This window comes from Aphelocoma coerulescens, chromosome 2 (genome assembly GCF_041296385.1).
Source record: "Aphelocoma coerulescens isolate FSJ_1873_10779 chromosome 2, UR_Acoe_1.0, whole genome shotgun sequence".
Classification (NCBI taxonomy): domain Eukaryota; kingdom Metazoa; phylum Chordata; class Aves; order Passeriformes; family Corvidae; genus Aphelocoma; species Aphelocoma coerulescens.
The window spans coordinates 136,322,599-136,348,586 of NC_091015.1; the positions used below are offsets into that span (position 1 = coordinate 136,322,599).

The following is a 25,988-nucleotide window of genomic DNA, read 5'->3' on the forward strand; positions in this document are numbered from 1 at the left end:
CTTAGGTTCTGCAAGCTACAGTTATGAGTCAGTTTAGGATTTTTTTTTTACTACAGACTGTTTTTTTTCTGTGTCCTTTTCATGGACTGGTAATTTCTTCCTGCAGCCGAATGAGTGCCTTGGCTGCAAAATATTCAATGCACAAAAAGAGAACATCTGTAGTAAGCCTCCAGGCAGTGAAATATTTGGGTGGAGATAAGTCAATTGTACATCTGAGCAACTAATTTCTGCCCTGGCATAGGGATTTGCCTTCCTTTGAACACTGAAAGGAGCTATATGACTTTTAACCTGGACTGAACTTTAAAGAGCTGCTGACGACTACTGGAAAACCTTACAAAATCTTAGACAGAAACAATTCTCCTTGTGTATCTTATTGTCCCTTCAAATGTATCATTAAACAGAACAGTTCAATCTGAAATATATAACACAGAGTTTTCCAGTCAGAGAAGTAAAATATCAGGCACTTAAATGAGGCATATGTAAACTCTAATAGGAAGTGATCATTGTTTTCATTTTTGTATAACGTTCCAAAAAGTCTTTCCTTACTGATTAAGCCAGTATTAAATGAGATTTACAGTGTAAAAATACAGCTTCATTGCCTCAAATCCCTCCTATTTTATCCCAATACCTAAAAAAGCTTGGCAGCTCAAGCACTGAGAGCATTGTCTGCAAGGATGACTAATATCTATCCTGTTGTTTCATTGTTCATCTTCTTTATTCTTTATAGTTTGCTTTTTTCATATTTAGATCATAAAAATCTTGGGCCAAAGGTCATATTTTCATTCTATATTTTTCTTATTTAGGCATCTGAGCCCCTATTGAAACTGCAAAAAAAATTACAATTCAAGTATGCAATAACCAGAAGCAGAATATCAAAATTGTCACTGAACAAAAGGTAAAGTTAATTTGCTTCAAACATGTTGTGAACTTCCTGGCTTTTGTCAGTGTCTAAGATCTACACACAAGGCTTCCTTTATTTTAACTCTGTATGTCTAAACATTACAGCTGCCTTCAGATCCGGGGGACTAGGATAGAAACCTAATGAGCTGTGCTCCATATTTTTCTTCCTTGTGGTGATGTGCTGATTTAGTCAGGTAAGAGGAAGTTAGAAAAATGATACCATCAGTGAGTGTGACACTTGTTCTTCAGTCATATTATCTGATTATGCAACTGCACAGATCCCTTTTTTATTTCCTCCCTAAATATAGATGAGTATTGTTTAAGCCCTGGCTCTTTTCCCACTGTGATTTGGGAACCTGCCATAAAGCAGTGCCTGTGGGGTACACATATATCCCTTAAAAGGTTGAAATAATTCACTAAAGTAGTTGTCCAAAATAGACCTCGACCCATAGGAATTAAATGGTGGGGGATTGGCATAAAAAGTGGAGTTTAATATCATGACCCAGCTTCTTTAAAAAACTCCAAAGCTACGTTTGCGTTTGAATTTGTCCCCATGGAAAGACACTACTTTAATTTCTTTAAAGGCAATCCTAAATTTTCTGGCTTTGATATAAGATCTGTCACAGAATTTCTTTCCCAAAGCAGAATTACAGATATAGTGTTAGATTAAAGTAGTTCTGAAAACTTTTTGAAGGAAACTTCAGGTAACATACCCATGGATTTTGAATGTCAAAAATATTACGGTATTGGGTGTAATGGCATGTAGCATGAGACCTCATATGGTAATTCATTGCAAGACTTATGTCTAACACATATCTTGAGGTCCATTGCCTATTGCACTAAGATAGGAAAAAAATTATTCCTGTGACAGTTGTAGAAGTTTAGAGCTTTGCAAATAAGGCACCATCTACATAACAGGGTTATTTTATTAATCCAGTTTTGTAAATATTTGCCTTAGCCAATAGATAGGTTATGCTAAGTGTGTTATGAACTATTAAGTAAGTGTAATTTGGAAAGAAGGAAAGCAATAAATTTTTTTAAGTAATATATTTTCATATAAAGATGTAGAACACTATGCTATATTGTGCAACACAATATAGTATTGTTTGAAGGATACTGTGTGGTGAGATAATTCAGGAGAAACATGCTGCCTAGACATGCTGGATTATTCATAGGATCTAAACTCTGGCATTTACATTAGAGTTTAACTCTGAACTTGACATTCCTTGGTATGGAAAACACACAAATACAGGTGGCCTTAATACTGTAACATAGTGCTGTGTGTTAAAATGAGCGATTTAGTAAAGTTAGCAAACATATTCTTTCAATTATATGGAAACATAAAAAAAAAAAATTAAAAAAACTTGCAAGGTATTTGACCTCTATTGAATTACATGATTGATACTCTTGCATAAATATATTTCAAAATTTGGGGCCCACTCCAGCAGAAAATGTCCATGGCCTTCCAGGTCATTCAAACCCTGCTGGCTGCAGAGGAAGCCAAGGGTGTGGGAGGAGAGAAAGAAAGAATGTTAATGGTTAGAGGCTCTAAGACTCTTCTTGAAGGGTACTCTGTTGAACTGGGGCCCTGGTTTTGGTTTGATACAAAGGGAAGTGCAAAAACCTTAGATCAGGCAAATGACTTTTTTTTCTGCTCCTCGTCTGTCATAAGCAAATACTGGCTTTAAACTGATTCTGTCAGAGTTGTTTTGACCACCTTCCACTGGGCTGATTGCTGGAGCAAGGTTAGAGAGTGCAGACAATTGCAAAACTTTGTGTTGGTGATGGATCTTCACTCTTTTAATTCTAAGAGCATGTGGAGTTGTATTCTGCTTTCAGTCAGAAAAGATTGCTACATACACCCAGTCTGACTACTACAGGCCATGGAACTGCATCCCCATGAGTCTCCCACCAAGCCTATAACTTCTTTTGGTATATTAGCTTGTTAGGCAACAGCATTGTTATTCATTTGGCTCAAGAACACATGTCGTCTTCTAACAGCTTTTTAAATTCACTGTCCTGGCTGCCTAGCAGATGGGTTGGAGAACTCACATAAAGAAGAAAGTAAATATTCATATTTATGAACACATGCAGCAAAGTATACAGAAAAAGAATTGCTAATTTAACTGAATACTCTGCAACAAGGACAGAGGACAGGTGGCATGTTGTAATGCATATGTTTTACAGTAACTAATTAAATTAGTCAAATTAGTCTATTTAATTATCTAGGGCCTAGTTGAGTACAATACCTAGTTGAGTGAAATACCTTTGTTTTCAGCATATACAGGCTTGGTGAAGCAAATAATAGCTTTTCTATGAACTTTAAGCAATGTAGAAGCCCAACACTCTGAAAACACTCTGTATTTGTATGACAGGTATAAGCCTCCAATTTCATCTGAAGGAATGTTTCAAAATAAAGCATGTGTTAAATAACTACAGTCTTGTAAGCAATTTCTAGATATATTATGGAACAGTTTTATTCAAAGACCTTCCTATTGGTTTTAAGTGCTATCATCATATGGCAGCAGCTGCTGAAGAGTAAACTATGTGGTTTAAACTCTGTTATTCTGTTAGTAGGTCTCAATCTCAATAGTTTTTGTTCAGAGAGCAAGTTAAGAAAAATAGGTCAAGTGGAAACTGAAAACACCAGAAATCTCAGAACAAAGACTGTTCTTATAAAATCTTCATCCAAAACAAACTTTGGAGTTTTTAAAATTTTCCCATTGATATTCTCTCACTATGATATGAGTAACTCTTATGACTAATCTGACTGTTATCACTGTTATTCAGTGCTACAGTTACAGTAGTCACAAGTAATTTATTTACTTTACAATACAACTAAAAGGTCTACAGGTCAAGCTAGAGATGTACTGATGAGAGCCAAGTAACTGCATCGAAGTGACTGGGGATTGCACAGAGCCACATGCAGAAGTTTTACATGCACTGGCCTTGCCAGCTGAAGACTTTAAGAGTTCTGGCTCCCTGTCACTGTCTACCACCTGAAGGTTACTGCCCTCATTTCTCTGCCAGCAGGAGGGAACGTTTCTCTTTAACACACTTCTGGCAAAGTTGGTTAGGTGAACTCAAGTGATCTTTTGCATCTGGCTTTGTCAGAAGTGTATTAGTGACCAGTGTGATGCCATCTGCCTGTAGAGTTTCAGGGTCATTAACTTTCTGCAGAAGAGGAGCACTGTCTATGACTCTGTGAAGCTGATTTCTACCCATGGCCTGAGAAGACAGTCCAATGATAGACTTGATGAAAGAAGAGATTAGCAAGTAAATGAGGGAGTGAGACCTGGTTATACTGAGCAAATTGCTGAGTGAGAGTGAGGATAGGCAGTCTCTCATTCCATTTCTGAACATTGTTCAGATAACCTGCTTCTACCTAGAAGAGAGGATCTGTATATTACCAACAGAAATCCAACATCCAGATATAAGTAAACTCATTTAAATTTTCTTTCCAACTCTTCTTTTTCTAAAAATAAAACTTCTCACTCTATCCTACTGTATTTGTAATATAATATTTATAATCTATACTGAAGAGGTACAGGCTGGAGTGGTCTTCCACTGAGTGTCATCTGCAGTTATTCCACTCTAAAGTCTTTGCTTCAACTTGGAATACTGGTTAAATTCAAATCTTATGTATGCATGGTCCTATAAGAAAATATGATGCAGAAAGAGAAGACAACCAAGTAGCATAGCACTTCCAGGTTTTCAGCCAACTCAGTGAACCTGGGACTGGCATTCGAAAGGACTTCTGGTGTAAAATGATGGAGAGTTGCCTCTTGAGGGAAGGGAAAGGAAATAGAAAGAAATTCAGGTTGTTTAAAAAAGAGTGTTATATTACTTTGGACTGGATGCAGCAGGCGTGGGACTGATCTGCGGAAGTTGCACCTAACTATATGCAAAAAGGAGAATTTAAAATCATCTGTAAAGCTCTGTGAAATAACTCCAGTTCTTGTTATTCTCATTGTTAGTTTTTATGCTCTTTGATAGTGACTGGAGTAGTTAGAAGTGTAAGAACACGCTCTTCTTCACACAAGACAGTAGTCATAAGTAAATTTATTGTTCATGTAGTAACACCAGCACTGTCTTTCTGGCTGTTAGGAGCAAGCTGACACCTGATCACATAATAAGAACATGGAAGGTATCACTCAGTGGTCTCTGGAGCAGGAAGTAATCTGATGCCAGGGGCAGGTGTGAGATGAAAATATGTTAGAGATATAAGCATGGAAAAAATGTCATACCCAAAGCTCCAGAGAGATGAACATTGCATTTTTCTGATCTAACATAACTTTCAAAAGAATTGTCTTGCAGGAAAACAAATGATTTTCCTGGGATGTCTCTGCTGCATTTATTTTAGAGCAAATTTGTTACCTCTTCCATTCATTAAAAAAAAAAAAATTATAGTGACAGGATAAGAAAAGCAGGATCTGTACATAAGTTTTAGAAAAAGACATGTAATACAGTAGCATGTCTCTGTTTGCTATCTAGCATTATTCAAGTTGGGAGATAAGGAGAAACTTAAACCACTGATAAGAAAGGAATTTTAAGAAGATTAAATATTTTAAAAGCTATAAAGTAGGGCAAAAGTTAAGCAATTCAATCATTTAAATATGAGAAATATTTTATTACTGATTAACTGAAGAGCTGAAGATACCCCAGCATATTTTTTTTGCCTTTTCAAGGCTAGTTTGGATGGAGCTCTGAGCAGCCTGGTCTAGTAGAATGTGTGTCTCTGCCCATGGCAAGGGCCTTGGAATGAGAAGATTTCTAAGGTCCATGCCAACCCAAACCATTCTATGATTCCATGCTATTCAGGCCAGCCTTGAACTGATCTAACAATGTTAGGTAAAAGAGTAATAGGAAAACTGACAACCAGCATTTTCATTGACATACCACGGACTGAAACAGGGATCTGTAGAGCCGTGAGCAAACTGTTACACCTTGCATTAAACAGATGAGATCATAAAGCTTGGGTTGGGAACAACTCACATAATCTCTGAATTGGCAGAGAAGGGACACTTTTTCACACCCAAGTGACATACACTCAATGACTGTATGCGTACAGATCATTCAAACCACTTAACTGTACTTTCTATAGTAAATAGTCTCAAACAGAAGATGTGTTACCAGTAATACTCTTGAGTGCAGCCTTCTAGTACCATTAATCTTTATAACCACCACATTGGTGCTTGACTGTGAGACAACACTGGTCACTGCAGCACAAATCTGATACAACACCATTTACCTGCCTTTCTGAGAAGTGAATGCTTAGTTTCTGTTAACACTGATTTTGCAAGTGTAACACATTTCTCTCTGCATTCCAAAACACAATCCAGTGGTCAGTTTGCACAAAGCATGGCAGCTACAGATACTTAAAAGATGTTGTGGCAAGACCTGGGTGTTATAACGACATAGATCTGAATTTTATTAAAAATATAGAAAATATTACTAACCAAATAGAAATTTTCTTGATCCTATTGGTATTTTTAAGATTGAATTTGTGTTACCATGCAGTTGCTGACCAAACTTTTCTAAACTATATTGGTAACATCATTTTAAGAAGCACACCAATAACTTTGCCTCACTAAACTACAGGTTTATGTAAATTTTACCTGTCTATAATACATTCCAATTGAAATTCTATATTACAATACTCTGATGTATGACTCAATTCTTTACAAAGTTCCTGCAATGCAATTTTTAAAGTGCTTCTAAGAAGACGGTATCAGCATATCTTGGGACATAGCACACCTTGGGACAGAGCACTTGCTATGGAATCTGTATCACATAACTCTTGTAGACAGCAGCACTGAAACTTTTTGCCTTTAACAACTAAAAAAACTAAACTACTGAAATTCACCTGGGCATTCATGACAGAAAAAGGATTAATGGCCACTAATTATGGATAATAAACTTAATACACATTTACAGGCTTTAAGAGAGATTTTTCTCAGCCTTCATTGTCTGCAAGAAATTAAACAAAAGGGAATCTTACATTTTCCATTTGTATTTCTTCAATTTCACCTGAAAGAAACTGGGGTCTTGGATTAGTAGTGGTATTTGGTCAAGTTTTGGGCAGTTTCCCTGACAACTTTATTACTCAGTGGACACAAATTAGATTCAGCATGGTTCTGTTGGATTTGATACATTTTTTGATATGAGCATGTGTGCTAATCTGTCGAGTAAACACAGAGCTTTTGTTGGTTTGGCCAGAAAATGACATACCTAGAGCTTGATCCATGTGACATCACTGTTTCTATTTCTAAGTGATTGCTGAGGACTCAGCGAACATGTTCCTATGCTATTTTAGTCTAAGATTGGTGCAAAACCATTTTTCATCCTAACCTAATTAGCAATAAGTGATGTCAACAATCTGAGAAGACTGTTCATCTTTCTAATGGGGAAAAATAAAAATAATCCTTCCAATATGTTTTCTGGTCTCATGAGTCTGGTGCAATGTGTTGCATTCCACTATTCAATTAGGTAAAGTAGGATAATTTCCTTCCATTTGCACTCTTGGGGAGCCTGTGGGTCGTGACTCTATTGTACGTTTGGCCCAGACCCAAGTCCATGACCTTATCCTGAAAAACCTCTGATCCTTATGTTCGTTTATCTAAATACTAGAGGCTTGCTACTTCCGTGTTCACACAGTTTATGAAACAGCCCCAGGTTACTGCGTTCTTAGATTGCTACATGTTTCATGCATTGGATCAGTCTGCCCAGGGGAGCAGGTGAGTCACCATTCCTGGAGGTGTTTAAAGACATGTAGATGTGGCACTTGGGGCATGGTTTAGTGGTGAATTTGGCAGTGCTGGGTAAATGGTTAGATGTGATAATCTTGGAGGTCTTTTTCAATCTATGATATTCCATGATCCTCTGTCCTACTCATCAGACCAGGATGCCTTCACTGATTTGCAAGGCACATGTTGGTTATCACAGCTGTAGAAGTAATGCCTGGCACTGGGCTGCTCCTCAATATTTCACCTGAAAGTTGACTATCACTGAGGATGTCTGAGGGTACTCCTGGCCCATTTCAATGCAATGACAACCAAATGCTGTTTGGCAAGATTAGCTGCAGTAAACTGGTTCCACTGGAAATGGATCAAGGACTGCTTCTCCACAGCTGTGATGTCAGTTAAGGAACTATTATATTTCTGTTCCTCAGCCCTTAATTTCCTCATGGTTTTCACCTGTCACCTCCAGCCCAGTCTACCTTCCAGTAGGCATTTTGTTTTACCCAACAGAGCTGATTGTTCGCTTACCTTTTTGATACTTCTTCAAGCTGTGATCACAGAAAACAGTATAACTTGTTCATGGGAGGTTAGAAGAGGTTCATGATTTGGTTGGGGCACAAGTTTGTAGACTCAGGCCCACAGAAACAAAGAAAGATAGTACACAAATCAAGAAATGTTAGAACAAGCTTTGAAATTTTACCTTCTAATTTGTATATCAAGATACTATGTCATGAATATCAATTTCTTGAATAAAGCATTGGAAAGTAATTGGAATTTGTTGTTTATATTTCTACATTACTTTGTGTGAGTGACACAGATTTTGCTTTCCAGGTCTGGCAGTGGAATTTCACCCCACCATCATTCACTCATTCATTTGACTGGAAATTGGGTGGTGATTTCATTCCGTGATTTTGACAGTGTAAAACCTGTTTTCATTCTTTCTCAATTTACAGGTACACAAGACTTATAAACTACTGTGTAACCAAGAATAACACAGCTGGATTGGACTGGAACTTCTGACAACTTAAGAAGATTTACCATGGGGGTCACAAGACAAGATGGATTCCTAGGTCAAGTGGAAGATTTCATCCAGAAAGTATCCTTACCCCATAGGAAGCCAAACTTTATATCCTCCCTCTCTGGCATGACATTTAGAGTGCAGTTTTCTTCAGGTCCCTTAAAGCTTGTAGTCATGATTGAAATGTAAAAAGAGTTTCCAGTGTTGACCTTGGATAACTCTGAATGCCAGTTCCTAGCTTTATGGCAGAGTCTACTGAAAGAAGAGAAAGGAGTCTTAAAGACCATTAAACTTCTCATTGTCCACTCTTAGCCTCTGCTACCTCTAGAACTCTACTTCCTAAAAATCCAGAAGGTGGCATTAATCATTCAACCTGTTGGTTGGTCATCTGTGTAACATCAGACATATGAGGTATAAATACAGACCTGGGCATTTCAGACTGAATAGCAACACACAGTTTTTATGTTTGCATATGCCAATGGAATACTTTAAAGTAATTTAAAGTTCACTTCAGTATTTTTGAAAGAATTTATCATATTGTTTAACTAAGTCATAGTAACAAAACCACTGCTTAATCAGCATACACAGAGCATGGCAGCAATTGCATTGCATCTTGTTCCTGAGAAAAGATTTATGTATACAAAATAGAAAATATATTTCTAACTTTTAGACAAAAATCTGCTGTTGTTTTTCAACACCATGCAAAAGTTTTAACCATCAGGGCACCTCGAGTGGTGATCAGTATATGTATGTTTCTTAGAGCTGGTTGAAACTTATTCAGTGACACTCTAATTTGCTGAAGCATACTATTATGTCAAAGCTAAAAATATTTCAGTAAAGTTCATTAATTTTGAAAGTAATCATATTGTGAGGGGGAAAATGAGGTGATAAATTCTCCAGCATTGTAAATGTTGGGATACCAGGCATTAGGGGGATTTGAACTGGAATCTTTGGACCATCACCTCCCATTGTAATAATGAAGTAGGAATTTATGTGTCAGTTTAAAAAGTGATAATTCAATACCATTCCAGTGATAGAAAATAAATTGGAAAGCTTTTGTTTGCATGCCAGTATACTACAAAATACATTCAAGTTCCACAGAGGGTTTTCACAAAATGAAACCACTGTTCTTTGGTCAAGTCTGATATTTTAACACATTGGTTTTGCTCATGGGAAAACCAGCATTGTAATTTTAAAAGGTATTCAATATGTCAGTGGTTCAGAAAAAGCATGGGGATAAATCTACCTACAAAGGTAATGACACAGCTCAGGAGTGAAGAAAATTTTTCATTTGCAAAGTCTTGGGATGTAGGGTATTGTGCTCCACAGGTACAGTTCCCTGAGTAAGCAGCAAACCTGCACTACAAGGGATTAAGTCCATTTCCACAGAGACTGCTGGTAAACTCATAGCTTTCTGCTAAATTAGTTATTTGGAAACCACTTGCTGCAGGATCTGTTCTTTGCCACTGCTGTTCAATCTCCCAGGAGACACAGTGTGATACTTTTGCATATAAGAGGCTCTTTTGGTCCTCTTATTTTGCTTTCTCCCATGTATAGAAGGTTTTGCTTTAGAAGACAGTATCTATTGGTTTCATCCCAGCACCACAGAACTGAGTTGTAGTAGGTCAGTAGCTTCTTCTGCCATGTAATGTTATAGGGCCAACTCATAGCAAAAAAAACCCCAAAAGCAAAGCAAACCAAAACAAATCACCACCACCGACAACAAAAACCCAGCAAAATAAACCCAAACCCAAGACAAACAAAAACAAATAAACCAAAAAAACCACTCCGGCTTCCCCCAAAAAGCCACAAAACAAACCAAAACAACAACAACAAAACCCCAAGCTTACCATAGCAAAAGAAATTATGCTAGTTTATGTGTACTAAATGGCATATGTCTTCCTCAATGGAATTCCTAAGGCAACCTCAAATTTCTGTCTTCACCCAAAATTCCAAAAACATAGGGGAAAGGTTTTCTGTGCTATTATTGTTATCTTTGGTTGCCTTTAGAATTCCACACAGATATGTGTTTTTTCCCTTGAATAGTGAATACTTTTCATGGCTGCTCCCTAGGATGACCTCTAGATGAACAGACACTCCAGCATTGCCCTGTTCAATAACAATTGTGTTGTTCTTTTAAAATTTCAGTGGGGTCTAATGAGATTTAAATTTTAAAATTTTTGAAGAGTTTTGGAAATCCTTTACTTGACACTTAAGCTGCAAAACAAAGCAGAGTGGATGCAGTGTACTTCATGCAGGCATTATGTGGTGAGAGGAAACTTTTTTGCTGTGAACAGCAATATTCTACAAAGGAAAAAAAGGAAGAGAAACAAGAAATAGAAGAAAAAGAAATGAAATAACACAAGAAAATTTAAAAGCTGTCTTTTTCTAGTTTAACTTTGCTTTCAAAGCAGCAAACACTACTGTTCAGGATTTCATTCTTCTCCCTACATGGTTCATGTGGGTAGGAAAACTGACTGCTTTCAATAAAGCCACTTCTGAATAAATGTACTATTGCCCCTAACTGAAATGAGTTTAACAAATCAACAGAGGAAGAACAGCACAAGTCTTCCCCAGTCAACCATTTCTATGTGATTCCTTTGCACTGAAAAGTTCAGTAAAGTTTTTAAAAAATTCATTCTGGTTTTATTAATATGTTTATATACATGTGCATATAGAGTTTTTAAAATTTGTCTGCTATGTAATCAGCACTTTGTTTTCACTTTGTATGTGCTTTTCGCAGAGAGGTTGTGGTCTCCAAGGCAAGAAATCCTAATCATGGACACCAGGATCCATACCTGGATGTGATTTGAGACAGCCAGCATGGCTTCAACAAGCGAAAATCCTGTCTGACCAACCTAGGGTAGTCTACAATGGAGTATCAGTGTATAGGGGAAGAGTTACAGATGTTATTTATATAGAGTTCTGTAGCACCTTTGACATGGTCTCCCATAACCTCCTGCTCTCTAAATTGAAGTGAAGGATTTAATGGGTGTACTGTGAGGTGGGTAAGGAATTGCTTGGATGGTCGCATCCAGAGGGTAGCGATCAATGGCTCAGAGTCCTGACAGACATCAGTGACAAGTGATGTCCCTCAGGGGTCCGTGTTGGGATCAGCATTATTTAGTATGTTCATTAATAATAAAGTGAAGGGATTAAGTTCACCCTCATCAAATTTGCACACGACACCCAGCTGAGTTGTGCAGTTGACACACCTGATGGACAGAGGGACCTGAACAAGCTTGAGAAGTGGATCTTTGGGATTCTTATGGGGTTTAACAAGACCCAGTGCAAAGTGTTGCACCTGGGTTGGGGCAACCCCCAGTATCAACACAGGCTGGTGGATGAAGAGAGTGAGAGCAGCTCTGCTGAGAAGGACTTGGGGGTGCTGGTGAATGAGGGGCTGGACAGGAGCTGGCCATGTACACTCACAGCCCAGAAAGCCAACCTTATCCTGGCTGTATCCAAAGCAGTGTGACCAGCAGGGCAAGGGAGGCAATTCTGCACCTCTTCTTTGCGGTGGTGAGACTCCACCTGGAGTGCTGCATCCAGCACAGGAAGGAAATGAATCTGTTGGAGGGAATCCAGAGGAGGGGCAGCAAGATGATCAGGGGATGGAGCACTTCTTCTATGAGGAAAGGCTGAGAGAATTGGGTTTGCTCAGTTTGGAAAAGAGAAGGCCTTGGGGTGACCTAATTGCAGCTTTCCAGTACTTAAAGGGGACATAAAAAAGAGGGAGGGACTTTTTATAAGAGCATGTAGTGATAGGACTGGGGGTAATGGCTCTAATCTGAAAGAAGCTAGGTTTAGATCAGATACTAGGAAAAAAATCTGTGAGGTGGTGAGGCCCTGGAACAGACTGCCCAGAGAAGTTGTGGATGCCCTGTCCCTGGAGGTGTTCAAGGGAAGGTGTCCCTGCCCATAGCAGGGAGGTTGGAACTGGATGACCTTCAAGACCCCCTTCCAATCCAAACCATTCCATGATTCTATCCTTCTATGATGTTAAGGGAAAAATGACCCCAAAGGAAACCTGTGGAGTGCACATGCAATACAAGTAAGGCGTAGAATCTCTGCTCATAGTTCACCTTCGCGTAATTGTGGCCTGTACAATGTTGACAGGAAAAATCCCTCGGAAGCAGCCACAAGAGGGAGCAGGTACGATGCTATAAAAACGCAGGCAGCTGGTCTGTAGAGAAGACGGTGCCGTTCCCTTGAATTCCCTTTCAAAGCAAAGGAGTTCACTGGTCTCTCCAGCAAAACCTCATGACGAACGTCTGCTGTTACAATTTCCCCCCTTTTCTTTCCTTCATGGAATAGCTCTTTATTTGAGATATATTGGCCATTTCCTATGTTTTTCTAAAATTCTTCCTGGAATTAGAATTATTGTCTTTGAAAGAGTTTCTGTGTTCTGGTAAAAATAGATGGGGTTGTCCTATCTGATTAATGTATTTTCTATGGTGGCAACGAACGCAGTGATCTAGAATTCACTGGAAAATTTTAAAAACTTGAGAAAAACAGAGAAATAATCATTCCTAGTGTTAGCTGAAATATATATTCTCCATGGAAGAAAAAAATGATCAATGTTTAGTGCCACAGTGTCACTAATGGACTGGATAGAAAATAAGCAGAAGCAATGATGAGAAGCTCCTTATTTCATTTTATTTTTAGGTTTGTTCTTCTAGGTATGAGTAAAACAAGTGTTTTAGTGAAGTTTGTCTTCTACAGTTTCTCTGAAATAAAGGCATAATTCCACAGAAAAAACTCAGAGTCGACCTCATGAAAAGTTACAAAGTAACAGAAGTAGGCTTGAGAGAAAGCTATGTGAAAAAAATCGAGGGTATTATGGAAGGAAATTCAGAAAAAAAAGCTGTTTTCCTCCATGTTCTCACTGTACTTTCACTGAAGTATTTATGTGTTTAATACTGAAGGGTTAAGTGGAGCCCTGGCAGAAGAACTGCTAAAGCAATCTCCTGCATATGCAGGGCAGCTTGTTTCTGCACAAGGCTTCTTTCTGCACATAAACCCTGCTCGATGCTGCAGCAGAGGAGGGGACACAATGGCACATGTGCATTGGTACAGTTCCAGGAGAGAGTTCATGTTATGATTTACTACAAGACCAAATCTTTACTGAGCTGTTAGTATCATTTATGTACATATTATAGCACACCTATACTGTCTGTCATACCAATCAGTTTCAAATACTTTACAGATGTCTGTGTGGAACCTTTATTAAGAAATTATGAATAATACTTTTGTTGAGATTATACTGTGTCATTGAATGACAAAATGTAGGATAGCCATGAGACTAAAACCTCACTCCACATCAAAGGTTTGATTTAGCAAAGCAGTTAGTGACACTTTCCAGGTACTTGAAACATAGTTCTTTGTCTTAGATGAACAGGAAAATGGTTTGTTTAGTTGAAAAATACTGATGGAAACAAACAAAATTAGGTTTTGCTTTCATCACTTCCAGGATTTATCAATCTAAACATCTAAATTCTTTAACAAAACTGTTGTAAAAAACTTATGCTGATTCTAGTGAAGTCTATGAATAAATTCAACTGATTTTAAATTTCTTTCAGCAGTTGCCATGAAGAGGAAGCTAAGGCCCCATAGCATGCAAAAACCAAAACCCAGGCATGAATTTGCTAGACTTGCTAACAAGACTGTATTCTTCCTTATAAGTGTTAACTATCCCAGTGCACTGTCATGTAAGCAGATGCTACTTAATATCTAAATATCACCATTACAGCGGCTTTCAAGCTTGAAGTACTTGTTTCCTTATACAATTTCTGGAAGTGACCAGGCAATTCTCAGCTGCCCAGCTGACTTCATGTAAACTTACTGCACACTGTTTTCTTTTTACTGAAACCATCTCTATGGCCACTTGATGTTCACTTTTTGATTTGGCCATGAAACTGATCTTACCTTCCAGAAACTTTGTATTGCCAACAAAAAAAATATTAACAAAAATACCAAAATATTATGTTCAATTTGCAGTTGTTTAAATTTTATCTCTTGACTATAATGCATGGTGAAACTTTCTAAGAGACACTGCTCTGCCTAAAGCTGCACATAAGAGTATTGGGTGCAAATCTGTAAGCAAAGTAAATTCATGGGTGGCTTCTTAAATGCCACAGACTTTGTATCTTCCTTTTCACATGTGAAACATGGGTTACAAATTGTATGAGCCAAAAGTGGGCAAAACATTTCTGTTCTGATTCATTTGCATTTTATGTTCCATTTGGACAAGCACAAAGAAGCAAAGGAAAAGTGGACTCACTCTCTGCCCTGTGTCAATTTATTCTCATTATAGAAAACCTCCAAGAGAGGGAAATATTATGTGCCATGTAGGGGAATATGTAGATAGAACACCTCACATAAAGAAATGAGTATCAGAATCATCTTTAACTGTCCTCTGGTTGACTATAGAAATGGCCCCCGTGACCCTGCTGCTGCTATATATTTTCTATGTATGTTATTGTTAGTCAGGAGAAAGATAACGCCGAGTACTCTGAGGTACTAGAATTACTGTCTGAGCATTTCACATAGATTTTGTTGCTATTTGTTTTTATTCTGAATTTCCTGTTCAATTTAGTGCTTTGGCATCTTAGTGCATCCAACCCTGGGGTGCCTCCAGGCTATATCCTTAGCCCATTCTGCACAAGAAATTAAATGAAATGAAGAAAATGATTGCTCTCAGCCAGCTTGTGCTATCTGGGAAATGGGATTTCCACTACCCCGCTGGTATGAAAGATGAAAACAAAAGGTTGACCAATATGAAAGCTAAAGCTTGAATATATTTTCAGCTCAAATCTTTTTGTGGAACAAAATGTTCTTTTAGAATTTCTTCTACATATTGACTTATCTGAGTAAACAGCCCTTAGTTAATAATGCAGAACACATGGTCCTGTTTTGATAAGCACATCCCCAGGGATTTATGCCATTCAGTTTGAACAGAGCTACTAGTCATATATTTTTGTACCAAAACCTGGGCAACTCATGTTAATTTATGGTCGACAAAGACTTTTTGAGTCCTTTGCTAATCACTCTTGAAATGAAATGTGAAGTACAGTGATTTTAAGGACTCTATGAGGCCTACCCTATCAGATAATGTTTAAAACTGTCCTTCTGGTTTGGGGATGGAAATAAGAAAGTCAGAACAATGCTCTGGATCTCATTTGGGTAAAAGGGCAGAGTGCACTGGGTCCATTTCAATTTCATGCTTCTTAGTACCAAGATGCTTATCAGAATGTCTTAGCCTGGAGATGGCAGTGGTAATTTCTTTGAAATCAGAAGGAAATGTTAGTTATACAACACTTTCTGGGCCAGCTAAAAAGTGGAGATAAAGGATGTGGCTTCCATAAAATAGCCCAATGCTATTTAAAGTGCAGTAACATGCAGTAACTAGTAAAATGGGCTGTGGCTAATTCAGCCTATTACAAGATTCTGCTTGAAATCATCCAAGATTTCACAGCTGATGGACAATGCACCTGATTCAGTGCCACTGTGTCATTACAAATCATTGCCTTAGAAATGTGATTAAAGGATGTCTATTTTTCACATGCACAGGAAAATTCTAGTAGAAATTGATAGAGATGAAGCATTTAAAGTCATAGAAATATTCACATTGCTGTTGCTGGAACTGAGAACTCTTAAAGAAAGCACATTTGCTGTATCACAAACCATCAACAAACTACTACATGTTCCAATACTAACTGTGTTTTATTGCTGTGAGCTTTTGTCTAAGTGACAGTGAGCAAAATAGAAATACAAATCCCTCTAGCTTAACTCCTGGTTATGAGAATAACTCTTTTCTTTCTCTCTGGTAAATGGGAAGCAAAAAAACATGAGCTGGTGATGAAATGGAATGAATAGTAGAAGGAAAGGTGTCAATTTAAAAATAAAAATAAAAGTGGGACCATGTGGAGAGTGGCAGCAGCAATAATTATTTGTATAACAGAGCTTATCTATCTTGCTGTGCAGGAATACAAGGTTTCAGAATCCTTCTGTTAAAAGAGAAATTCACCCATAATTCTTTCTTTAATGGTCATCACTACAAAACACCCCCCCTCCCCCAAAACATTCCGGTCCATATATTCCTATTTTTTCCCAAATATTCTTTATTATTCTTATTTATTTTCCCTTCCTCATAATGATTAATAATGTTCTTTAAAGAAAAGATCCACGGAAATCAGTGGATGTAATTCTAAGGTACTTGCTTGAGGTCATCTGGGAAAATAAATAGCAAATCAACATCAGGAAAAAAATCAGAATGCTATGTAATCTTCAGGGTTTTGTTTGTTGCAAACTCTAATTGCACAGTCTGTCTCTTTTTTCTCACCAAAAAAATTGAACCGTTTTTCTTTTGAAGTTTAGGGGTATGATTAGCCCATCTAAGAACTGATAGGACAAGTACATTTTCAATCTGCAGATCCTTTTCTAGGAGAAAAATTAGAACTTATTTGTAATCTGCAGTTTTTTACAACTGTACTGATTTAGAAGCAATTTGGGTGTAAAATGCATAATATTACTTCAGTTGGGCAAAAGAAATAAATTCTTATTATTCTAACATTAGCAGTAACCAAAAAAGTTCAAAATAGTTAAGGACATTTCAGTTGAACAATTCAAATTTTCACACTAACCCTGTAATTCCTGTTTCACAGCAGTTTTAATAAACAGTTTTCTTCCTTATACTGTGCTCTTCTGTACCTACTGTGAGAGACAATAGACATCTGGGACAGAAATGAACACTAAGCTGCAGGTCAGCTTGTATATGCTGATTCTTAGGATTATAACAAGAACTATTCCTGAATTTCAGATTGAAATACCCACTGAGATCTCATAAAGAACTATTTAAAGCCTCCACAATAACTTTGCAACAAAAAGGTCAAATAAGAATTGCAAGCAGAGAAGCTGCTGGAGATCAGCAATGAGATTGAAAGTAAGGAAACTGAAACAAGCCAAAGACAACAAGCATGTTATCAGCCTCCCATCTACTCTGAGAGATTTGATAACAACTTTGAAGGTCCTCTGGCTGGCATGCAACTCTGCTCCTTAACATCTATAGTCTGTATATGTTTAGATGATTCAAGGTTAAAGCAAATATTCTGCAAAGAAAATACATTTGCTGTTGGTTTTGGTAATCAAAACTACTATTAATTGATAACGTGTCATGTTTCATAGACTGTGTTTGCAGAAGCAAAACACAAATTTGACCAAACACAGATTTGACCAAACACCCAGATCTTTTAGGAGGTGTGCAGCCTCCTTACTTCATTCACCTGCCTGCTGCTGAAATGGGATGCACTGAGCCACCTGTCCCCTGTGTTGTCTCTGTGCAGGTGCTGCACTGCCTCTTTCTGCTGTTTTCATGCAGTGGTAGCTGACATATGACACAGATTCACAGATATGCAAGGCCAAACAATAAAGACTAGACAGTCTTTGTAAACTCTGTTTAAAGGAAAGCAAGAAGTTCCTCTGAGGTATTAGAGAGGTATATAGTGCCACAGTGCCAAGATGAGAGAGCCATCATGTTTAAGAAGTGTGTGGTGCAGTGCTGCACCCATTCCCTGTGAAGGGCTCCTTAGGAGTCATGGAAGTTTTGTCCTAGGAAAGAACTAAGAGCTCCAGATCTGGAATGACTAGAAATCATACTTAATGAATAAAAAGGTGCCACAAAAGCCAAATATTAATCCTGATTTCTGAGCTATTGTTGCCATGTTTCATAGCTCATGCTTACATGCAATGAATGTAGTTTCAGCTAAAGTGGTAGAGGTGGATTTTCTTTTAGCAGTTTTAATTCCCTTAATGAACTAATTTAATATGTATTTGTGCAGCTTCTTTCTATCCTGTCCAGAACACCTGTATGTGCATAACCATATTGCTCTTACTTATTAATATGCAAAACTAAGCACGCCTTTAACTTCATGGGGCCATAGGGAAACACAGAACTCATGATATTTCTTGAAATAAGCAATAAAATAGGCAAATTCATTTTGATTTCATTCAGGATGAAGTATGGAGTGTTAGCAGTAGCTTTAGTAACTCACTAATTAGGGGATCAAACATTTCTTTTTGAATTTCCATTAGGACAACACACAAAAGTTTAAAGGAGGGAAAATTTTTTGCAGTCCATGTAAAATTTTAAAGAGCAAAGCCCCTTTCAAAAACAATTACTGCTAATGCAATTTTACCAGAAGCCAGTAGGCTATGCTCATGCTCTGATTTTCCAGCTGAGACACACCTGGTCATCATTTGCTCTCCATGCAGAGGGACTGCTTTGTTTCAGTGACTCACATCATTCTGCACTGCTTATCTCCTCAACATGAAATGTTTACTTGTTCCAGAGAACACATTTCATAAAATTTATTTCTGTAAATATAAAAATAAAAATAAAAATAAAAATAAAAATAAAAATAAAAATATAAATATATAAATATAAATATAGCAATTCCCAACATCTATTTTCATAGAGACAGTGACTGGAAAGTACTGTGTCCTGACTGAGTGTTATAATAGACATAATTATTGCTGGGATACTAAAAGCAAGCTGGCTTCCTCACTTCCAATTGTCCAAGAAAGCAAATTCTTCTTGGCCAAGATAATTAAGTTGTCTGTCAGCTTTATCACCTCAGCGACAGGCTCTCCTCATTTTAGCTGGTGTTTTTTAGGCTACATAGGAATTTCAAAGAACAGAAGCCTTGTGAGCCAGCACAGAATATAATTTATATCTCAGTGTCATTTTCTGAATAAATTGTAATCAATTTTACTCTAAGATCATCTGTGCATGGGATTTTTCAAGAAAATTAAGATGATTCAGCTAAGGATTTTATTTTCATGTGCATGGCTCAAACAATTTAAATATCATGGGGATGAATTCAAGTTTGAAGTAGCTAGAAGCTGGAATGGTCAAAGGTCAGTTCACCCCTGAGTGCATGCATCTATGTAATTTTAATACCCTTTAACTGACTTCACAATGACAAGCAATTTATGCTAATTTTCCTTACTCTTTCCTTACTTTCTTTACTGTCCTTAACAGTGAGAAACTCAGACTCATACCTGTGAATGGGTCTGGTAAATTTCCTTTGCAAGTTTTTATTCTTCTGCAGTAAGCTTTCAGTTAAGAGGTGTCCTAAAGGAAGAATCAATTCTTATATACTTCTCTGAAAGACCATTTGATTGGATTTCTACTTGAAGGTTTTACTCCTTTCAGGGATTCATGGGAAAGAATGTTGGTACTTCATGCTTACAGAGTTTATGAGAAAACATAGGGAATAATACAAATAGGGCTGGTTTTGTGATTGAATAGTGGGCTGAGGTGGACTTGAAGCCTTATTTTCAACACTGTTTATTGTCTTATTTAATAGGGAAAGTAAATAGAATGTAAGCTGAGGTCTTCTCCACTCTTTGCAGGGGTTCTGCCTTGGAGTAGCACTAAGAAAAGGTCATAAACGATTTTCTAGTGCTGTGACACAAAATACAAACCACAAAACAACGTTTCAGGATTGGTAATGACAGTGCTGATGGCTTCCCTTAAGCCCTGTGCTTAAAGAGGTTTCTCCCTGCACACCACTGTCCTGCACCTCTACTTCTGGATTTTGAGAGATGGTGCAACATGCATGATGTCAGAGAAAAAGGGATTGAAGATAAGCTGTATTTTTCTGTCCTTTTCCCTTTCTCCTCTCAGCTCTTCTCTCTACAAGAGATGTGAGTAGAGCTTTTGTTTGTGTGAGATCAGTGACTGAAAGGCAGGGGTCTTGCAGGGGATTTCATATCCTCACAGATGGAGAGGGGAGACCCAGTGTCACCTGGTCTTTGACACTCACCTCCCAGACAGTTCCCAGACCTCCTGTACAATTAGATCATTTACACAGTAGGGACAAAAAGTTTAGTGATAGCAAGTTTTGGTATGGGTATTGTGTAGGATAAAAATTACATTCCCTATCACTTATATCAAAGAAAGGAAATGGAGAGAGTGTTCCTGACAGGTGCAGGTTGAGGGGAATGGGCAGTGAAGGAGGTGAAGTGAGACAAAGCTCTGTCAGCACCAGGGGCAAGACCCATCTGCCAGAGGTAAGGATTAAACTGCAAAGAGTTTTGTCCAGACTCAAGGGAAGTGTCAGGCAAAAGAGGGCACACTTCACACAATGGTGTCCTGTTGGGGTAGAAAAGCTGAGCTCTGCAAAAGGGGCAAACGAGCATTGTGTGCTTTCTCACATCATGAGATGATTGCATATATTGCCTTTGAGAATTTGGAGAGCTATTTATTTATTACCCTTTAAAGGAGAGAAAGGAGTTCTGCCAGCATTTGCAGCACTGCTTGCCACCAGATTTAGGCTAAGCTAACCTGTGTTTATATCTCATGTCTTTGACATGGGGGGAATTCCAACCTGTCTTGCTCCAGGGAGCTGAGACAGTCCAAAAACATTACATCACCTCTCTAGGTTGCTGTCTGCTAGAAGTACAGCGTTGTCTTTGTGATGTATCAGGATGCAGATTTATATTTAATGTGTAATTTAAGAGGAAGAATAAGGCTAAGCAAATAAAGAACGCTCCGCGAACTGAAACAGTCACAGCTGAGTGAGGAGCTCCTTGAAAAACCTTCAGTATAAACCAGCAACATGGCTCAATCTGTACCTTTCCAGGCAATACTGTGTAACCACTGGGTAAAAGGTTTCAATAACAGAGCTCTGGCAGAGTATATTGACTGTTTGTCATTGCACCACGATGACTTCAAAAAACGCTGTGCTCATATCAGAACAAGCCACAAAATGCCAAGGAAATCAATAGGTCACTTACACACCTTTAGAGCCAGCAGTATTATGAGAGTCACACTGAACTGATGGTTATTAACCCTGCAAAATTAAAAATTCACTTGAGTTCAGCACTTTTGGTGCACCAAGGGAGGTAAACGTAACCCAAGGAAATAAGTTTATAGCAATTTAAGGATTTGTAGTTGTTCTTCTGTTTGTCTAAAGATAATGCTTCTGAAAGGTAGATAGAGGAAAAACAGCCTCTTAAAGATTATTGTAAGGTTGTTTATCATGAAAGTTTTAAAAAAGATTTACAAAATCCTATCCTTTTAAATTATATTAGCTGTCCTAGATTTTTAGGGACCAGTAAAACCTAAAAGACTCACTGTTAAATAAGGCTACTCTATAGGATGTGAAAAAGAAGATGCTGAAGACAGAAATCTTAAAAATCTAAACCTCACTACTGTCTTTCAATTTTACAGAGGGGAATGGTAGATACGAGTTCTGAAGTGTTGGACTGGAAATACTACAGTCTCTTCTCTCATTCCATTTAACATACCTGTACAACTTCTCTGGGGAATCTGTCATACTCAGTAGAATCAAATGCTAGAGATACAATGTGACATTCAACTCTACATCACTTTCTCATTCAGTAAATTAACTCTCTACTCATTGCCAACCAATGAAACAAATTGCTGTAAACTACCCCTCTCCAGCTGTCCCAGAACATGAGAGGGGTTAGTGCTATGACTAGGAACAGCTGGCTGAACTAAACTTGGGCACAATAAAAGCAATATTGATAGGCAGAGGAAAATATTTTGGACAAGTAACCAACACACTAATAAAATTTTTGCTTGAGGGACAGCTGCTCTCATTTCTTAAGGTGGCAGGAAGTCTCAGCATGGTTCTGCATTCTACACCATATGACAAAAAACACCATAAAGGTCTTCCTTCATTTATGACAAGCCATGAGATTGGACCTTCTTCTGGCAGAATCTGACCTGGCCACATTTATTAAAACTTCTGTGGCTTGGTTGGCAATGAACTGAATTTGAATGCACTGTTCTGAAATGAATATGATGGGCCTCAGACAGTCATATTCCCCACAAGCAAAACTCTACATGAAATCACATGAATATCACAAGGATCCACAGATTTAAGACCACTCCATGTTTTTTTTATAAAACTCTTCAAACGTTTTTTCAAACCATTACAACATTTAACATCCATATAATATCTTATGGCAAGGAGTTCCACAGTTTAAACTAGTGTTTTTTGAAGCAGTCTCACCCTTTTACTTATTTTGAACTTCTCTTGTATTGTTTCTTTTACTGTGCCTAGTTTTTGTAATGTATCAGACAGTGTTCTGTTGCCCTCTATTCAACTTTTTAATGCTATTCATGATTTTACAGAACTTTATCATTTCTCCTTCATGTCTTTATAGGATGGAGAGATGCAGTATATTTGTTGACCCTTTTTATGAAGAACTCACATAATTTTGATCATAATTTTTCCTTTTTTTTCTGTACCTGTTCCAGTTCAACTACATTTTTTTTTTTTTGCAATGGGATGACTGGAATTATACCTGTTCTTCAAGATGTGAGCTCCCCATGGATTTGTAAAGTGTTTCAATAATGTTCTCTGCTTTATTCTCTATTTCTTCTCTAATAATTTTCAACACTCTATTTGCTTCTTCACAGCTTCGGAGTGCTGAACTGATGTTTTCCTTGAAATATCTGTTATAACCACAAGGTCTCTCCTAAATGGTAATGATCAGTGCAGAGCATATCAAAGAAATATTTTATTTCAGTGAACTAGTTTTTTACTCCATATCTTTAAAAGTTTGAAACAGTCAAACTGGTGATATTAATTTTTAAATTTAATTTTTAAAGTGAAAATATCTAATGTTGTGATTTAGTGGAAATAATCAAGATTTCCACCACCCTTTAAAAAAAAATCAACAATCTTTCATGGTGTAAAAGTAAAATAATGAAAGTATGCAAGAGATGAAAGTGCAGTTTCTTCTCAGTTCAGTGGCTGTATTTCAGAACAGCAGATGCAAGGACACAAGGATTTCTAACCCCCCCCCCCGAAAAATCTAAATCTATGGTTTGGGTGGGTGCTATCCAGCTATCCAGCATTTCCACGTCAGCTTGCTGTTCATTGTGAAGCCTAAATTGTAAAAAATATCACCAGCAGCAGAACAGCAGAAGTTTAAGTCTTAACATCTACTACTGACCTGGCCTTTGGAAGTAAAACATCACCACAACTTGAACAGTTTCTAAATGAAACCTCTGACTTTTGCACCACAAGAATTTCTTGAAGGAAGAGAGGGCATCTCATTAACTCATGGAGGTATTGCTCCTACTTTCAGCACTCTATTCAGAGAAAGTGTCATTAATCAGCTTTCTATTAATTTGGGTGGCTGTATCTTGGCAGCAACACTCAAATTACTCAGGGCTTACAATTTAGAAATATCCTCACCACTATACTGAATGGTGATTTATCATTACAGCAAGGAGATGTTAATTAAAGCAGAACTATAGGCCTCACAATTTAATCATATTTTAATGGGTTTTTAAGTCCTACTAAAAATATTTCCAAAAAATATTTGGTGACAGACTAATGTAATTCAACTGATGCCTCGGTTTTTCAGACTTTGAAGGGTCACCAGTTACAAGCAATGTTTCAAAATCAAATTTCATTTTATAATACTCTGTACCATAATTATGGATGAATAAAGAAATCAATACAAAAGCAGGAACAGAAGCTGTAGAAAATTATTCTGGTCAAATCATTCATTAGTATAATCTTTTATGTAGAATGCAAAGATGAGCAACAGCTAAGATCTCTATTGCCTATATTTTCTTAAAAGAAAACCTTTAATGAAGCTGCAACTAGAAATGTATTTTCATAACTGTGACCTGAGATATTGTATTTCTTTAAGTACCTATCAATTTCAAACACAAGTCTGCTCAGCAGGATGAATAGGGCTCTCCTAATAAATCATCCATCCTTTCCACTCATGCATGAAATCAGTGTAACATGCATGAAAAAAGATAACAGATTATTACACCAAATCAAAAAGGAATAAGGTGTACCTATATTTTTAAGGAAATATGTTCAAGTAGGATTGCTGTGTGTGCTTAATGCTTCTGCTTCGTTCTTATTGTGAAAGTTTTATGGAATAAGTTTCAGTCTGAATGAAAGGAAAGACCAAGCTATGTCAGCATGGCACTTGCTCTGTCATCGTAGCTAGCGTAAGAAAAGTACCATGGAAGCCAGGTTGTTGGACTAGCAAATTCTGAAAAATAAAAAGAGGGGGAAAAAGGAAAAAAATGTTAAAATACAAAAGTGGTTTAAAAGCAATAGGAAGGAAAGAGAAACACATTTTAAACTATTTTTGCTAATTACATTGGTGTCCCTGTGTCACTTAATAGATTTGCAATCCGCGGCGCTGCGCTGACACCTAGTGGTGCTCGTCGGGCTGCAGTGGGACCCTTGGGTGGCTCGCCAGATGCTGGTTGCGTCCCCAGGAATCCAGCATCATCTTCATCTTCGAGAAACCTGCTCCAAAAGCTGCATGAAACACTGTTGGAAAAGATGTGTTCACCACCTCCGGCCACTCAGTGGAGTGGTTTAATGCAGAACACGAGGATGAGTTTTTCATATTGAGGAAAACACAACTGGAAGAGATAATGGGAAAGCTCACATGGAGAGGTGAAGCAATGCAGAAGGGACTACAGGCCAACAAGGAAGCCCATCACACAAAATGTTCTCTTTCAGCTGGCCACATCTTCATGCACACAGAGCAAACAGCCTGAGCTTATCATTCTACAACAAAATCCAGCATCTCTCTGTGGTCACTATATCATAGTCCAATGTTAAGTCTAAAGAAATTAAGAGAAAATTGTTGACCCAACGCACGTATATCCCATTTAGCTTGAAATTCCTCTCAGATACCTCACTGTGGCCGATGCAAATAAATTATGACTCTTCATTTTTACCAGTCTGCACTACATTTATACAGTGAGATGTATCTGCAGGCTTAAATCTGGAGGTTTTAATGACAGATGCATTACATTCAGGATTTCACTATGTTGAAAATTTAATAGTTCAAACCTCTAATAAGTTTCAAATATTTGTAAAAAAATATTACAACTACTCTAACCTGTTTTCTTTTTTCCTTTGTCTTCTCTAGAGAATCAACTACTTGGCATTTTCTGACATGATTTACTGGTTGAATAGCATTTGGTAAAATTGATTAAGTATGGATTATGGATGAAATCCAAGGACTCAGTGAGGGGTATTTTACCTATGAGTTAAAGAGGGTCAGACTTGATCATTTCATTTAGTAATTTAGTGGTGTTCTTTCAAATACTGTTCCTTAAAAATGCAGAGATTCTGTTCTCATTGATTATTCCATATTCATTGAATCACATGGAATTACTGCATCATATTTGCTGGAACAGGTGAGATCAGAACTCTACTTGGAAAGAGCAACCAGAGGGCAGATGACCTGGTTAGAAAATAAGGTTTGGAGAAAGTTGTGTACATATCTTTGTTTGTAGATCT

General features: G+C 37.6%; 1 long non-coding RNA gene across 1 annotated transcript; it reads left to right on the plus strand.

Annotated features, from left to right (window-relative positions):
* The first annotated feature begins 809 nt into the window (after window positions 1–809).
* On the plus strand, window positions 810–9,256 carry LOC138105954 (uncharacterized). The gene is made up of 3 exons (XR_011148823.1): window positions 810–895; window positions 1,006–1,094; window positions 8,594–9,256. It is a non-coding gene; the product is annotated as an uncharacterized lncRNA (long non-coding RNA).
* Window positions 9,257–25,988: the final 16,732 nt, after the last annotated feature.